Source organism: Brachycentrus maculatus, unplaced genomic scaffold (genome assembly GCF_059751285.1).
Source record: "Brachycentrus maculatus isolate JH-2025_06_01 unplaced genomic scaffold, ASM5975128v1 h1tg000158l, whole genome shotgun sequence".
Classification (NCBI taxonomy): Eukaryota; Metazoa; Arthropoda; class Insecta; order Trichoptera; family Brachycentridae; genus Brachycentrus; species Brachycentrus maculatus.
The window spans coordinates 1,058,579-1,077,789 of NW_028280911.1; the positions used below are offsets into that span (position 1 = coordinate 1,058,579).

Sequence of the window (19,211 nt, forward strand, 5' to 3'; positions counted from 1 at the left end):
CACACACTAAGGTACAGACGTTGGCAAATAATAATTATTTATTTATTGACTTGGCGTTTAATTTGTAGAACTCCATTTTAATTTATGTATTAATTTTAAATCAAACACAGATTTTTTGAGTCTACTAAGTTGTATTTTATTAACAAAAAACACATAAAAAATTCAAAAAATCTGTGTTTGATTTAAAAAAATTAATACATAAAATAATTATTTATTTTTGTTATATTATAAGATATTTTTTCATGGCAATTTACCTTTTAATGTATGACTTATTGAACACAAAGGTAAATAATTAAATGAATATGTAAAAAAAAAATCTATTAATTGTTGAAAAAAACGATAATGACGTATCGGCCTTTATGTTGAAACTAGGAGTTATCTAAATAGAACAATATTCCATATCAAAATACTGAAATTTATAAAGTACCTACGTGTAAAGAAATAAATTATTTACATCATGTTTTATTTTATTTTAAAACTAATAAATATGGCTCTAACCTTCTTGCCTTGCAACCCCAATAAATATTTTTCTGATACATAAAACCATTAACATAAACTAAAATCACATTTAAACTAATTACTCTAAGGTACGTCCAAACTTTCTTTCCCTCACTAATAAGTTCTGAGGGTAAATACCTTTCAGGAAGGAGTGTTATTGAGACGTGATGAGCCTGGATTTAACTTGTAATCTAAGGAAGTTAATTTTCTTTTGCTGACCTTTCGAGTTTGACGTATGGACCACGGAAGAGGGAATCTTTTGAATTAGAGATCTGATCCCCACGACTCGGCAATGCTGCATCCAGTGCCGGTACATAAAGGGTAATAAATAATTCTTATTGTAATTTACGTAAAAGCTAAGGGTAGTTTCACAGGGAGAAAAATGTTTATAAATTTATTTATTTATTTATTGGTACAAACGCATGAAAGGGTTGTACATGTACAGTATAAGGAATTAATTTAATACTAATACAGAAATATAATGCAACTCAAGTACAAATAAAAACGTACATGGCAAAATATAAAATATATACATTGAAGGTTAAAAAGAGTTAACCTACCGTAGTATATAAGATTATACAAACAAAGTGTTGAAAAAAATTCAATAAATGTTTTTATGATTGTCCTGATGTCATCTATGACCCACTTTTTGATGAAATTTAAACGTATTTATAATAAAAGTTTGAGTGTCATTCTAATACAAAAACATCATCACAAAACCATATTTTGTAAACCCCTTTCAAAAGATTATTAAAAATAAAATAAAAGAAGTATATATTTTATTAAACCATCATCAGTTTTAATTTGATTATTTTTTGACGAAAGAAGATGAAACAATGAATATTCTTGGGCCTAGTATTTGGCTGTTTACTTCACAAATTTTCAACTGAGGGCGCCACCGTCAGCTCAATTGCAACTAACAAACGAAACGATCCAATAACAGAGGATAAATACATCTTTCAAATATAAGTGGAATATAAATTGTCTTCTTCTTCAAACCCGTATCCGCACTCGATGGTGCATAGGGCACTGCATCATGTAAACGCAGTGTTATCTTGATCGTTAAAACATAAAGCAAAGGTGATAAGCCCTTCGCTTCAGGCACCAGTCCAGGGTAATATTGAATAAATATTAGAGTGAAAAATCACTTCATTTTATAAACCCCCCCTGGGAACCGAACCCGGGACGGTACAGCACGGTAGCCAAGCATGCTGACCGCTGACCATTACACTTTGAAGGCGGGCATAAATTGGGACACTTATAATTATATTTAAATAAGAGAAGTTTGTATGTTTGGCTCTTTAGTGGATATGTCAAAAAATATATAATTTTTCCTCTTTAATACACTCTGATCTGCTACCTGAAATGCAGGATTGATCACTTAAATTTTATAAATTTAGATTAAAATTTTATTAAAATATTATAATACAATGGCTCTGACAAAGATAAAGGTGTACAAGCTGAAGTGATACACAGCGATCCATGGAAAGATTCATGCTTGTTTTTAGCCTGAGAGATAAAATAAAAAATGATGTTACTACCAAAAGAACCAAAGTAGAGGATATCATGGATCGCGTGGACCTATTATGGCAGGACATGTAAGACAAGACCCCAAGGATTTTGCGATGGAGACCTTGGAAGAACAATCTCTATTGTTCTCTACCTCTGTGTCGGAAGACCCGAAAGAGATAGTCCGACGACAAAGGGCGCTTGTCCACTACCCGGCATTCCGTGTAATTCCGTCTAATTTTACTGTCCAGTACGTCAGTTAGCGTTTTAAAACGACGATTGGCTTGGATTGACTTGTGCTTCTGTCCATCTTTCTTTGGATCGGAGCTCTTGATTGGTGCGTGAACACGTTGCGCGTAAATTCAAACGTAAAATCGTCGTTTTAAAATACTAACTGACGTGCCGGACGGTAAAATTCTGTGTAATTCTGTGAAGTGGACAAACGCCCATAGTCGCTGTGGGGGGTAAAAACTAGCTGCAAGCGGCAACCAGCCGGAGGAAATGGAAAAAAAGAGGAAATGGCCTATATCCAGCCGCGGAGGTCAGAGGGCTCATAAGAAAGAAGAAGAAGATTATTATACTTCAAAAACCATGGTATTAAAAATAAATTTCAAATGTAATATTTAATTTGAGATATTGGTATTGCGAGCCGCTGCTGCCTAAATCGCCAGTATGCGATCAGCTGCCATCTTGCACGTGATCCGAATACAAATTGGCATCCGTAATGGCGTGAATAGAAAGAAAGCAAACATGTTACTAAATTTAATTACATTTCCCGGACATGGGGATGAGTTACCCTTTATCTATGGCATTCCATATTCTGAAAACGTTAGAGAGTAGGGAAAAACTATTTTAGTCAATTAGATATCAATAAAATTTTAGATAGATATGTGGAGATGGGAAACTGTTCAAGTGAAAAAAAAACAGAGATTCACAGGTATCATATGAAATGCAAGTTTTCAGAGTGAAGTTTGAGAAAGCTGTCTTCATTTGTATTTTTTCATTTAATTATTTGGCAGTCACTTTGTAATGAAATGTATCCATTTTTTATTAAAGTTTTAACAGAAAAAAAACACTTTTTATTAAAATCTATTGTGACATATGTTTTGATGCATTCCTCACCGATTTACGGTGTGTGAAATATTGGACCAAATACCGCACAAATGATTTTACGATATATATGTATAGTTTTTTATTTAAAATTAATTTAGCTTAGTTTTTTTATGTACTTATTATTATGACACTCTCCTTATCATTCATCGTACACTTAAAAAGTGGTTGTACCACTTAAAGGTAAATTTATAAGTGGTATTACACAAAGTAAATGATAAATGACAGGGAAAGTGTTATATTAACATACCACGAAGCTTACAATGCTTTTGATGTACAAAATATATTAATAATCATTTTAAATTATGTTGCACTTCTTCTTTTTTTCCTATAATACTGTGAACTTATAGCAATACTTATTTTATTTTAATTATTTTTATTTTAATTTCGTAATCACACGGCTCATTTATTATTTAATTTATGTTTGACCCTATTTGTAAAAGCCCGTTAGTCGCTTGTGTGAATTGAATAAATTAATAAAACACTTAAAGGCTGTTTATTTGTCATAAACTATAGAATTGTTTGTTACCTGAAGAGAAGAATCCATAGAACGGCATTGACCTCGTAGCGTTATACCATAAATGTTGAGTATAATATATATTTTTCTTAATTTTCACTTGAAGCGAAATCGAACAAGTATGTTACTACGATGTCAAAAACATAGTGAGCGGTAATGAATAAAACTATTTACGTTATTTCATTGATTCGTTCAATCACAAAAGGCGAAATAGAGAGTCGACGAGGTGTGGGCAGAAGACAGAATTCCTGGCTTCGGAATATACGAGATTGGACGGGGATCAGGACCGTCGAGACGCTGTTCAGAGCTGCCCAAGACAAGGACAATTACTCTCAAGTGATAGTCGACATCAAAGGGACCTGATATGACACGCACAGAATAAAAATTACATTCAGCACTGTTTGAAGCAATCTAATTGCTGCAAAAATTGTATAAGCGTAATAAAATTCTCCAAGTAAACATTCCATTATTTATGATTACTTAAAATTTTATAAAGATAAGTATTTTATAAAATGTGATATTTGTATGCCGAATATTTTGAGATAAAAAAGCGTGTTTGTTGTTTTCTTTTCTCAGTTAAAAGAATATTTCAGCGCGGTTGGAGTGACTTGAAAAATGAAAACTTTCATCGTTATTTCATTTGTTCTAATATATTTGAAAACAATCTCTTGTTTTCTCCCAGTTTTCACTAATTTCAAAACACACACGCATATTCTACCTACAGGATTTAAGTCGTGTTTAGAGGATGAGTTAGGCATTCAAAGTGTGGATTTTACAGGGCGCGTTTATATAAAAAGTAAAGACAAAAATAGGCTAGTTACTGGGAGTATTATATCGCCTATCAACGGAGAGTGGTGTTTTGCTTACAGTGATGGATTGAATACGGAAGATCTGTTATCACTGCAGTTTCAAGTCAAAATGAATGGAAGACATACTTTAACGTTACCACAAAGATTTTTAGGTTGGTACGTGGTTGATTTATTTTAATTCCATCATACACATAATTTTTTTTTTCCGCATTCGTAGTGTCAGCACGATCAGCTACCGTTCTAGATGTCCCAGTTTTGATTCCCAGGAGGGGGTGAAATAAATATTAGTGATTATTTCATTGCACTATGAATTTAATATTACTCTGGACTGGCACCTGAAGCGGATAGCTGATCACCTTTCCTTCATGTGTTAACGATCAAGATAACACTGCGTTTATATGATGCAGTGCTCTATGCACCATTGAGCTGCGAATAAGGGTTTGAAGAATATAATAATAACAAATTACAATAATGTGATCTCACTGAGTATTTCCGTGCCAAAAGTATAATACAATACTTAATTATAATACGATAAGAAAATTTTATTGCATGTTTATATCAAACAATCAAATACAAAATGGCCAAATTTTGTAATCTATTCCAGATCTACCCACTCCCATTATTCATTTATAAAAAGCTCTTTTAAATTGTGTTTTTATTTTTTATTATTTTATGGATAATATAATAGTATTGTCGATAATGCTGAAATTATCCAGAGCATTGGTCTGTACGTTCCCGATAGTTACCTAAGACAGCGTCGGCATAGATTGTTTCACATTTCTATATCCAGGACCTACCGATGGTTATGCCTGTAGGCAGAGCTACCGCTGTATTGCACAATATCACTTTGGATATTGATCTATTCCATGTGTCTGAAGGAGTTTTCCGAAGCGGGATTCTAATACATCTTTGAGTCTTCTTACTTACTTTTAATATATACGCCTTGAATATATTGTTTGTTATGTGTTCATTTATTTAAAAAAAAAAATTGAGATTGAAATTGAATCTTTATTTCATAATAATCAAATCCGTTTAATCAAGAGATAAGTTTTTGGTCTTGTTTGATGTCAAAACTTGCGTGTTTTTCACAATTTCTGCATGGTTTGTAAAAGGCGCTCGTACAATTTGAATAAATATTTTGTAAATTAAAAAATATTTTGAAAATTGTGTTTTTATTTTATTATTATAAATATATATTTATTTTTAAATTTAAAAGGTTGCTGTTCATCAAACAAGTAATGAGAGTTGAAACTCGAAAATAAATATGTATGCTTACTTACTAAGTATAGTCTGTTTAGAAAACTACATACAAATTAATACTTAAAAAATATTTTACAGTACCTGCACCACCTGACGAAAAAAATAATGAAAGCACAACTCATAATACTAGGAAAAATATTGAGAGTATTCCAAACATTGATCGGAAAACGGGTGAACCTTTACAAAGTTTTCACCACCAAAACAATGGAAGTGTTAATCCTATTGAACATCAAAAAAATGATAGTTTGCCTAGCGATGATAAGCAAAATGAAGAAAGATTGTACAATTCTACCCAGCAAGAGACTAAAAGCAAACTGAATCTACCAAAGGAAAATCTACAAAGGAGAGAAAGCGTACCTTATGCAAGTCAGAAAAATAACCTTTTGATTCCAACAGTCAACCTGCAAAGCACTAATAATGTTCGCGGGAAACATAAACGCAAGCCTGGTATTGGTAATCAAGAGACAGAAAGTGATACTAATACTAACAGGGATTATAATGAAAGTGATTTTGACGTTGTAAGTCAAATGAGTGCTAAATTGATTACATTACCAAATCAAGATTCTTCAAGCAAAGTTGAATCCGATTTCTCTAAAAATTTTGGATCAACTGCAGAACAAAACATCAAAGTTGGTAGTATCTCTACACTTTCGAGTGATGAAAATAATTTTAAACCAAATACTTCATCTGAAATACAAATAAGACCATATACAAGTGATCATGTTCCCAAAATGGATGCATTTATTGATACAGTGGAACATACGAATAAAAAAATAAACACCAATGAATCATTAAGTGACATGAGTACATTTTCTTCCAAAACAAAAACTTTGGAACCAACCAACCAAGAGCTAAGCACAAGGTATTTTATACCTCCATCTAATAATAATGGATCTGAAAAACCAAGTACCAATTTATCCAAAAGTGAAGATATTCATCCTATTTCAACAACAAAATCTTGCGATGAAATGCTTGCATCTAACAAAAAGCTTAGAAAAATGTTAACAAGCAGTTTTAATAACTTGAATTCCAATACGAACGATTTACTAGGCCAATTTGTAGATTTGATTAAGAAAAAGAAAATGTTTGAATTATTACTAAAGGAAGTTACACCAATTATTGCCAATTTGATAGAGAATCGAACAAATAAGTTGATCTTAGAAAGTTCTAAACGGCTCCCCCATTACAAGCAGACAGTTCGTGAGGTCATAACTAAAAAATTAAATATAGAACCTACAAAATTTACAATTATGAAATCACACAGCTTGGATAATAGAACAGTCATCTTTGAAGTGGCTACATATGAAGAAAAAATATTGATATATTTGGAAGGGAGAGTGGGACTTGACGACAGAAGGTTTGTTATTAATGATTATGATACTCATTTGTTGTAAATGATTGATTTATTATAATATATTAAATATGAACAGTTTTATTGGTATACATTTACTTTTTATAATTTATTTATCACAATTCATAAACCCCCATTTTCGACCTAATAAAGAAATTTCTAGACATACTGAATTTTTTTTATGATTGTACCGTAAATTATTAAATTATTACAACGAGGAAATAAAATAAATAAAGCTTGCCTTTTAAACAGACATGGGTGATCGAATCGAAAAACCAAATGAAATGATGACTTCGTTAAAAGAAGTCGTTACTTAATTCGGTTTTAGAGTTCGATTACTAAAGGTAATCCACCGGAGGAGAATTTTTGTTGCATATTGCCTATTTTAATCATCTTAAACATTTGACATAAAAATTTAATCTAGATAGAAAAATAAACCGAGAAAAAGTAACCAATACAAATTGGATAACTAAAACCAGTCACTCCTTCACTATTAATCAAGTGTTTGCAGTGTTTATTAACTTGATCGTGATGGCATCCAGAGGCGTGCATTCTATATAGGCAGAAAAGCAGTACATTCCCTGGATTACTCGCGTGTCATATAGAAACACGACAAGTGTCTGCTATGCCTAATCGTTACCCATCCCTACTGGCTACACTGATTAAAACTCTGTGCTGGTATTTTCTAAGTGATTAGTTCCGGGATTCAGGTGTTATATAAGTTTGAATCAATTTTATTTGATCTTTTATTGAAATATTGATAAGAGGTAGCAGACCCCCGGGATAAGAGGTAGCAGATTCCCAGGATAAGAGGTAACAGACCCCCAGGATAAGAGGCAGCAGAGACCCAGGATAAGAGGTAGCAGACCCCCAGGATAAGAGGTAGCAGACCCCCAGGATATGAGGTAAATCACCCTTGAGGTAATTTCTGACAAAAATGGCGCTATGAATAGGCCGAATTAATTATTGTTATTAAAGACTACGCGGGAAAAATCAAGTTTCATTGAGTTTACATTCAGTTAAAAAAAAGTGGCACAAAATATGCTAATAAGTTAAATCTGAAAGTTTGAACCCATTTCTTAAAATGACCAAATATAAAAAAAAATGTTGTAAATAAATTATCTGGTCAAATATAAGCTTAATAATAAAAATGAAAATGGTATTTTCTGGCGTTTCTCATGTGTGTGATTATAATCCAGGATTCGGATCTCACATACTAATATAAGAGTTTCTGCTTAATAAAAAGCTTCTTTACATCTCACCAATAGATGTCTCTAGTGAAGTTCTAGTGATTCATGAACAAGGTTTCTAAATTGGTTCATATATATAGAACTTCCAAGAATTTGAGTAGTGTGGTTGTCAATAATGGGTAGAATTGGTGAATTTTACACGTGTGTAAAGTGATCACTTAAACCAGCCTATGACGGTCGTAAGCCCCGTAAATGCCCAGACTTCCATATTCTTCTTCGTCTTTGATGAGATGTCAAAAAAAAAATAATAATAATAATATGAAAATAACTCCTGTAATTGGAGATAATCCAGATTTTGTGAACAAGTATTTGGACACACTCAAAATGTTGTAAATAAATTATCTGGTCAAATTATAAGCTTAATAATAAAAATGAAAATGGTATTTTCTGGCGTTTCTCATGTGTGTGATTATAATCCAGGATTCGGATCTCACATACTATTATAAGAGTTTCTGCTTAATAAAAAGCTTCTTTACATCTCACCAATAGATGTCTCTAGTGAAGTTCTAGTGATTCATGAACAAGGTTTCTAAATTGGTTCATATATATAGAACTTCCAAGAATTTGAGTAGTGTGGTTGTCAATAATGGGTAGAATTGGTGAATGTTACACGTGTGTAAAGTGATCACTTAAACCAGCCTATGACGGTCGTAAGCCCCGTAAATGCCCAGACTTCCATATTCTTCTTCATCTTTGATGAGATGTCAAAAAATAATATTAAAAAAAAAGTTTTGTATTTATATTTTGTATTTTATGAAACAACTAACCCACTTTTATAAAATGTCAAGTGGACGGCACATCCATTTTAAGGCTACGACAAATTGAAGAAAAAGTATGAAAAGGGTAAATAAAGTGTTAAGAAATCTTGAATATATATTTTTATTTTCTTATAATACAGTTAAAATGAATCACAAAGTCAATGCAAAAAACACTGAAAACATGTTGTCGAGACTTCCTGAATCCCGTTGATTCCCGGGAGACCTCTCTCTAGGAAAGGTTGAACTAACCTACAATCCCCGCTGTTTTAATACCCCCCGAGGCTGTATTTATTGCTCCCTTCAAATTAGCTACGTGGGCAAGATTTTCTCCTCCCTATAGGGTGTTCAGATTTCCAGATATGTGACAATATTTAGTATAAAAAACGGTATCCAACAACAAAACGTTATCGATCCACGTAGATTCCCAAAATGAATTACTTTCAGGGCGAAATTGTGCGTATTTGAATTCAACGATGTGTCATAGTTATGAAGCAATCAGTGACAACTTAGTTCTAAATGAATTAATTTTGAAATCAAACACAGATTTTTAGAGTTAACTAAGTTGTATTTTATTAAAAACACATAAAAATTAATATGGTGACAATTGTTTCTGCACATGTTAAAAATATCACTTAAGTACTTAGAATTGTATAGCTACATAAGGACCGTCAGTCCATTTAATCTTCACATTCGTTTGAAAATGCCATAACTAGGCGAAACAATTGTCACAATATTATTTTTTTGTGCTTTTAATAAAATACAACTAAGTAGACTCAAAAAATCGGTGTTTGGTTTAAAAAATTAATTCACAAATTAAAATGGAGTTGAAGAAATAAAAGGGTAAATCAATGAATGAAAAGTTAGTACATTTGAGTTTTTTTTTAATTTTTTCACATAGATTATAAATGCGAATATAATTATAAAATTTATGGGCTCATTGAAGAACATTATGATATTATTGTCAGTATTTGAACATGTGCTCAATATAATGAACATTTGTGGAGGTGCCTCCAAAAACGTTACATTTCCATTATAAATGATTTTTAGTCATCACGAATTGTAGCTTGAAAAATTGTAAAAATGTTTTGATGCGATGCAATGCTTTAATGACTTTAATTAAGAATTCGATAGAATTCTATTGTATTTGTACAACAGAACAGATTTGCATTTAAATATTTTTTTAACAATAATGGAAATGTAAGTTTTTGTTTACGCCCTCCACATTTAGAAGGCAATACACAAAATTAGACGGAATGAAAAATATCAAAAAGAGTACCTAAAATAGTTTTATAACCATGATATTAATCCTAAAAAATGTTTTTATAATAATATATATTTAAATAGCAAAGGTTTCATGGTGACCCCAAGAAAGAAGAACTGGTAATGGATACCGATGGTGATAATTGTAGGTATTAGGACAGCAGGTTAGGGTGGAGATAGGGTGTAGGGAGCAGAGGCGTGGGGGTGATGTTGAATTCTTCTCGCGATTCGGACGTTCCGAGACTACCAATGACCTATTATTGAAGCGGAGAGGTACAAGGTACAATATTGCCGATTCTCACCGTGTGATCAATCGCTTCCTAATTTTTACTTAAAAGTGAGTTATTCTATCGAACGTTTTTAGTATTCTTTGTCTGGCGTTGGTTCCTTTCGTCAGAATTACCTTTAGACGGGTAGCTTTCGTTCGCATTTTATTGCATTTACACTTTATTGAAAATTTATATTTATTAACCGTTTTAGTACTACGGTTTTTTTATTATGCGTACCTATGCTAAAATTTCTTAAGATTTTTTTGCAAAAACAGTCCCTTTTACTAGGTATTTAAAAAAAATCATTGTATTCTCTAATACTGATCGACTTTAGTATTTCTTTCTGGTATTGGTGGAGAATATATAAAACTACTCATTAGATTTAAGTTAGGTACTGACATTTCTTAGCGAATCTGTATTTTATAGAACAAAATAACAACTATGTAGTTTTATCCGTATGAATTTTATTTGACCAGCAACCGGGTTCCGTCGTAACCGACATCATCCAGAACCACGCCTCATCACCAGTCTGATGATATCGGTTACTACGAAACCCGGTTGCTGGTCAAATAAAATTAATGTGAAAAAAACTACATACATAGTTGTAATTTTATTCTATAATACAACTCAATTTTTTTTTTAGCATTTTGGAATAAATATAATTTCATCGTCAATATCACTACTTTCAGTATGATTAACGTTTTTGTGTAATCCTTGACAATCGTTTTCAACATATTAGAAAGGGCGAAAACAAGAAGTTTTTACAAAAAAATGTATTTATATTTATCACTATAATTATATTGAATTTCACAAATTTTCGAGTGCGTTTAGATCTTTGTTCATAAATATAATATCATGTGAAAATATTTGGAAAGAATCTAACATTCGTTTTATAAGGGTCTCTGCGAAATAATAAGCTAATGCTAAAAAAACACAAACATTATTTTTTAATATCTCATCAAAGTTGAAGAAAAATATGGAAGTCTGGGCATTTACGAGGCTGACGACCGTCATACGCTGGTTTAATTGATCACTTTACACACGGTCGTCAGCCCCGTAAATGCCCAGACTTCCAAATTCTTCTTCATCTTTAATGATATGTCAAAAATAATTTAAAATAACTACGGTAATTGGAGATAATCCAGATATTGGGAACAAGTATTTGGACACACTCAAAATTTTGTAAAAAAAATACAAATCTTGACCATTCACATTGGAGTTTATTTTATTGGTTTGCCTCAAAAGAAAACGCTCTTAGATATTCTTACAATGTATCGTACAAAATGGTTTAAATATTTTTGTTGTAAAAAGAAATATCTTTAATATAATGAGTTACTTCTTGTATTTTTTTTAGATCAAAATAAATATAAAAATACACTCAATATTTCACCACGTTTTCTAATCCAGAACGAGAATTTCGACATCGTATATTTTAAAGGGTTCATATATATTGTAAAATCCGTATATATATTGAAAGAAAATGCTACATCAATGAAAACTGATGAGGCGATAAACATAAGAAGGGATCCTTTTGAAGGCTTAGGGGTTGAACGACAAGACACGACTTGAGCATAATCTTAATGCTGTACCATACAAAAGTTCTGAAAAGGGGTTGATTTTTTTCAAAAGTATTTTGAAATGTGGTGTTGTAGTTTTGCTTCAAGATTCACGGTGTGATTCATCTGGAGTTCAGATGAGAGTTAAAGTAATCGTTGGCAAAATGGAAAAATAATGAATTGAGCTTTCCCGTACTTTGTATTAAAAAGAAAACGGACAATAAATTGTAAAAAAAACGCAAAGCAATATTTATTATTTTCTGAAGAGTAATGTTTGCTGCTGACAAAGAAAGGTGTTAGTGATTGCTTTTTTAAAGAAGAAAAAATAGCGAGAAATATGTCAACGATAATGAAAATGTCGATAAGTACAATGAAGAAAAATCACAAAAACTTCAATAGGTAACAGAAAATTGTTTTCTTCGATATGAAAAAAATTTCAACGTTTGTAAAATGGAGATATTTTAAGATTTTTATGCAATCTCTTTTATTGCAACTTCTGGTAGAAACTTAATAAATAAAAACTTTTACTGGAAGATACAAAAAAAAACTTATAATAACAGTTTTGGTGACATCAACATATTGTTTATTTAATTTTTTTTTTCAGAAGTAATAATTATTAAAAGATCTTCTTTATTTTTGTCCTTTACTCTTAGTTACATATTTTAATATGCATATTTGTACTTTTGCTTGATTTTTTTCTTTAAAATTGTGATGTGGTTATTAATCATGGTGAATATTACACAGAATACAAAGTGATCATATGATCAGCCAATGATGTATCTCACATTCCTGTAATTGCCCTGACTTGTATGATATTCTCTTCTAAATAGACCTCATCATATTATGTTGAGATGTCAAAATATTTACAACATTTTGAGTGTGTCCAAATACTTGTTCACAAAATCTGGATTATCTCCAATCACAGGAGTTATTTTCATATTATTTTTTGACATCTCATCAAAGATGAAGAAAAATATGGACGTCTGGGCATTTACGGGGCTGAAGACCGTAAATAGATGTCTCTAGTGAAGTTCTAGTGATTCAAGAACAATGTTTATAAATTGGTTAATATATATAGAACTTCCAAGAATTTGAGTAGTGTGGTTGTCACACACGTGTAACATTCACCAATTCTACCCATTTAAGACAACCACACTACTCGAATTCTTGGAAGTTCTTTATATATGAACCAATTAAGAAACCTTGTTCTTGAATCACTAGAACTTCACTAGAGACATCTATTGGTGATATGTAAAGAAGCTTTCTTCTAAGCAGAAACTCTTATATTAGTATGTGAGGTCCGAATCCTGGATTACAATCATACACATGAGAAACGCCAGAAAATACCATTTTCATTTTTATTATTTAAGCTTATAATTTGACCAGATAATTTATTTACAACATTTTGAGTGTGTCCAAATACTTGTTCACAAAATCTGTGGTTGTCAATAATGGGTAGAATTGGTGAATGTTACACGTGTGTAAAGTGATCACTTAAACCAGCCTATGACTGTCGTCAGCCCCGTAAATGCCCAGACTTCCATATTCTTCTTCACCTTTGATGAGATGTCAAAAAATAATGTCAAAATATTTAATTATTAACAACTAATACATGTTATTATACTCGTATACTATTGATAATTGTTGATAGCGCATATTAGAGTAATGGTCAGCACGCTCGGTACCGTACTGGAGGTCCCGGGTTCGATTCACAGGGGGGGGGGTCATATATACAAAATATATTTTTTCACTCTGATATTCAATATTACCCTGGACCGGTACCTGTAGCGGAGAGCTGATCACCTTAACTTCATGTGTTAACTATTGATCAAGATAACACTGCTTTTATATGATGTAGTGCCCTATGCACCATCAGGTGCGAAGAAGGGTTTGAGGAAGATACAAACTACACTGTTTTCTTTAAATATTGCCTTTTATATTTTTGACATATGTTTTGCTTTGTGTATTTATTATTTTTGATGTGTTTTGTGTATTATGTTTGTCTTTGAATTAATGAAAAATAGACAAATATTTTGAAAGTCTTGGCTTCTGGTATCATTGTTTCTTCGGAGGTAAAAAGTAAGGAGTAATTTGTAAGAAGTAGGGTACCAAATAATAGAACTGTAGCACTGTGTAAGTGGGGGTAAATGGCGTCGTAATGTTAACTTTAGAAGCAGGCCTTTAAATTCTCTCCTCAAATAGCCACTTTGCATTTCAGGATATATAAATGCCAACCGCAGAATGACGATTTAAATACAAATGTTCATATTCGAGACTCAACAAACTTCATGTTTGTGTGGATAAATTATCTTCAATATAGCCGTTTTGCAGATAAAATATCGCTAGCGTTTTAGCGATAAAAAGTAGACTTATGAGTCTTTTATTTCCGTATCATATCAAAGGTTAAAAAGGTTGCGTAAACATAGCTATATTTAATATATTAATATTTAACACATAAAAATATATTTTCTAGAATGAAAGGAATAGAATTTTATTACATGTTAATGCTGATATAGATTAGGGTTTTTTTTATATTTTAAATATAACCTTTTACTACCAACGTACATTTTATTTTATTGACTTCTAATTGGATTTGCGTTTATATAAGTGTGGTGTATGTTAAAATAAAATGTTTTTATCAACTATTGAAGTAAATTAAGTTATGAAACTGAAAATAAATTTGATTTATAAAATAATAAATTTATAAATCAAATTTCTTTAGCTATTTTTTAAAAATAAAATGGAGACTTTATTCGATACATTGTAAATACATAAATGTTTTTAATATTACGTTTTATTTGGTTAATTGTATAAATAAATATTATATTACGATTTATAAATTTCTTTAAGGGTGATGAATTAAATTATAAAAAAATATTTAACATGCAATTTTTTACTATAAAAATATGTCGACTTGAAAATAGGGTTAAAAGTTTAAGAAGAGTTAAGATAGTGATGCAAAATGCAGATCAAATCCGAGGTCTTGTAGTTGGTGTCTCAGTGTATGAAGTGAAACATATAATAGTTATACTTTCGTGGTGGATGGAAGAAAATTTCCATCCACGCTCAGTTCGTTAATTCCGTAGTTAGTAGAGGCATAAACTGCTTAAATACCATACACGACTACCACATATCGTCCTCAAAGTTGCAAAACGTAAACTTTTACGCCTCATAAAATTTAACTGCAAGCCATTTGTTACGTAGAGTAGGGATGAAAGTTTATTGCTAAGTTCGGGGGATCCCGCAAAAAATTGACGTTGTTAAAAAAATTAGGCCGTTCAAAAGAAGATAAGTACGTACTTATAACATTAATGTTATCATTATTTATTGTTGAAATTAAACTTTGTTAATACAAAACTCTCCTTTTCATTCATAGTTCACTGAGTGTTGTACCAATTTTAAGATGAATGATAAGGAGAGAGTTATATTACCATACCACAAAGTTATCGATGCTTTTAATATACAAAATACACTGTAAATACCATACCGTGTGATAATAATGATGCTGGTTTTTGATAATAAGTCTGAACGTATTTCGATACACATGTATTCTTCTTCTTTCAATTCAATTTATTTATTTTCAATTAATACATACATTACAAACTAAAAAAATTAAAGCGTATACATTTAAATCGAAAATATGTAAGAACTACTGCTAAAGATGCAGAAGAATCCCGCTTCAGAAAACTCCTTCGGAAACATGGAACAGATCAATATCCAATGATATATTGTCCAACATAGCTGTAGCTCTATCTACAGTCATAACCATCGGCAGGTTGGTCCTGTGTTTAGGAATGTGAAACAATCTATGCCAACGCTGTCTTAGGTAACTATCGGGAACATACAGACCGATGTTCCGGATAATTTCAGGACTATCGATCATAATTATTTTTCTTGTTCTCAAGCCATCCGTCGTCCACTGCTGGATATATAAAGATTTTTGTTTGAAGCTAGTTTCTACTCCCTATGGCGTCTATGTCGTCGGACTATATTTTTTAAGGTCTTTCAACGTCTGTTATATTCTCCTAAGGTCTATATCTCAAAAATTTTGTGGTCCATCTTGTGGGGTCCTGTCTTGCAATATGTCCTGCATATTGCCAATTGAGTCTTGCCATGCGATCCATGATATCCTCTATTTTGGTTCTATTCCTGATTTCTTCTTTTTTTACTTTACCCTCAGGCTTAAACTAAGCATGGATCATAGAGTGTGTATTTTAGCTTCTTTGCGTTTCTTTTTACACGTGTAACAAATATATTTTAATTTTAATGACATCCAATGTGTTCAAATGAATTTTCTATCAAACGAACGCAGTTTTGTTATGACAAATCCATGTAATTTTAATTGATCCCCTCTTTAATTTTATGCGTTTTTTAAACATAACATATAAACTCGTATAAAGTCAATAATCATTAATTTAGTTTTTTTATTTGTTTAACAGTTCAAAGAAAAGCGATTGTTCTGTAATAATATGGAAAAAAATTCCCAGTTCGTAAAACGACTCCATCTCTAATTCTAGCCAAGATAAATGTTTTATCGATAAGTATGAATTCAGTCACAGGTGCGTTGTGTTATTTTGTCCTTTTTCATTATAATTCGCATTATATATTGATAAAACGTCATATTTGATTGATTTGCTTTTGAATTATTACTGCTTGCAGAATTTCCAAACAAAGAAAGTTTCACATATCGCTCACTCCTTTCAAGAACGTCATATATCAAAAATCGTAAATTTTCAGTTACGCGTGTTTTTTGGAATGCCCAGAAAATGTACTATATTCCAGCAAAAGCGGCATATTTTTAACTTAATATTTACCCGCTACAGGGCAGAAAGTGTTGTTTTTGCATTTTGAAGAAAATGAATTTTTTAATTAATTTTTTTATTACCTTAATATTTTTCAAATGAAAAAAAAACAATCAGGTTTTAACTAAAAAGATCTGTTGCACAGTAAAAAGTTCAATAAGTGGCTTCATATTTATTTTCAATACATTTCATTGTATTTTTAAACTTTAAAAACGATCTCCTGAAAAATTAGGTTTTTAACATATGACGTTGTTGAAAGGAGTAAGCGATATGTATAGCAAAACGATAAAATGGATTTTTCGAGTATATACGCAAGTTGCTGGTAGACTCTCCTAAGCTCTTCTGAAAAAGTCGAATAAATATATAAAAAAATCCATTATTAAATATTGATTTAATTTACTTTACTGGACAACAATGTTACTCACTTTAAGCATTTTTGAAAAATATAATTCTCAGTTTTATCTTATTTATCTTTTCATTTTTATTTCATTTTATTTTATCCATTTCATATTAATATCAAATACTTACGAATAACTACTTACAAACTTGATAAGCATTCTGTAATTTATAAAGAGTAGGCAGAGAGAATAAAATACCACACTAATACATCTTTGCAAAACAATCTTCGCCTATTCCAAATACATGCATCTCCTCATACATACCCGCAAATTATTCCGACTCCTGACCTTGTTTTTTTTTCAAGTATTCACACTACCTTGACACTTGTATGTCACACAACCTTGTGAGTACCAGTATGCAACCCCGTTTACGTTAGCGTCCTACGCTGCAACGTTATATTTTTGTAACTAACTAACTATCACATTGCTTCCCGAAGGGATAGGTAGAGAGATTAAAATACCACACAAAACTGTCTTTGCAAACAATCTTCGCCTCTTCCATATTTATGCATCTCCTCATATATACCCACCGATTATTCCGACTCTTGATCTGACCACATCAAGCGTTTGAAATACTTGGTTTTGACAAGCATTCCTCGGTCTTCCTCTGTTTCTGTTCCCAATTATATTCACCTCATAATTTCGCTGTACTATTCTTTATGCGTACATTTGTTCTGCATACTCAAACCATCTCAACACACTTAAAAATACTTCACCGTACTAGTTTTATTCGTGCTTCTTTTGATTCTAATTCTGCGGAGAAGAAGCGTGATAGTAAGTAATTTAATATAGAATTGAAATGATTAAAAAAGACAATTATACCTAAGGCAATTACAAAAAAAAACTCTTAAAAGCTTAATACAGGCAGGAATCGAATTCCCTACACAAGTATCCATCCTTCTTTCTGAACCGTATTCTAGAATTGCGTCAAGTCAATTTCTAAAAAATGAAGCTAAATGCATTTAAACTTTGTTTTTTATTTATTGTGAGTATTATTTTTTATTACTATTCTGTTTGTTAATAATAATAAGACTCGAGACTGACAGAAACATCCTCTCACTGGCTGACTGTCAACTAAATAAAAAAAAAACAAAAAAAGTTCAATAAAAACTCAATTCGCTAATATTCCTCTGTCAATAATAATTATACAGGTAGGTTTATAGTAAAAGTCATCATTATTTCAAAGCGCCCTTTATAAAACTCACACTATGCCCACAGTTCAATTTACACCTACCGCCATTTTAGCTTAGGAAATCTTTGTGAAAAATATCCCCACAAAGCGTTTCGGCTATTTCCGTTTCCGGGGCGGCACTTGCCCCGAGCGGACGCGGCTGGCATTGGGTGACCAAACTGCCAATTATCGCTTAATTTCCCCCATGCGTTGGCCTAATCGACGCCATCAGCCATCGCCCAAAGATGACATCGCTTGGTAAGAATATTCTGAAAATTTACCACTTGGAATATCAATGTTCCAATCCCGCTTTTATAAATATTTTTTTTTATCAATTGATTCGGCATTCAATTTGTGGTAAAATTTATATATTTTTTTATTTAAGTTTTACTTAGTAATTACTACTGTTTCTTAAAGCTTAGTCTAAATTTTAGAGTTGTGTTCTTGGAACGTTGAAGGTTGAAGAAGGGAATAGAGCTGTTTCTGATTTTTATTATTTTATTTATCAATTGGAGCAAAGACAATAGGTGGAGGTTTTAGTCATTGTCATATTGTCTTCAACCTTCAAAGTCCGAAGAACACAACTCTAAAATTAAGACTAAGCTTCACATACTGTGTGTGAAAATGATGTGGAATGCATCGAAACATATATCACAATAGATTTTAATAAATAGTCGTATTTACTTAGAATAA

At 31.5% G+C, this 19,211-nt stretch overlaps 1 long non-coding RNA gene across 1 annotated transcript; it reads left to right on the plus strand.

The window, feature by feature from the left end:
• Positions 1–4,205: 4,205 nt before the first annotated feature.
• LOC148308540 (uncharacterized) lies at positions 4,206–7,143 on the plus strand. The gene is made up of 2 exons (XR_015837668.1): positions 4,206–4,595; positions 5,782–7,143. It is a non-coding gene; the product is annotated as an uncharacterized LOC148308540 (long non-coding RNA).
• The last annotated feature ends 12,068 nt before the right edge of the window (positions 7,144–19,211 follow it).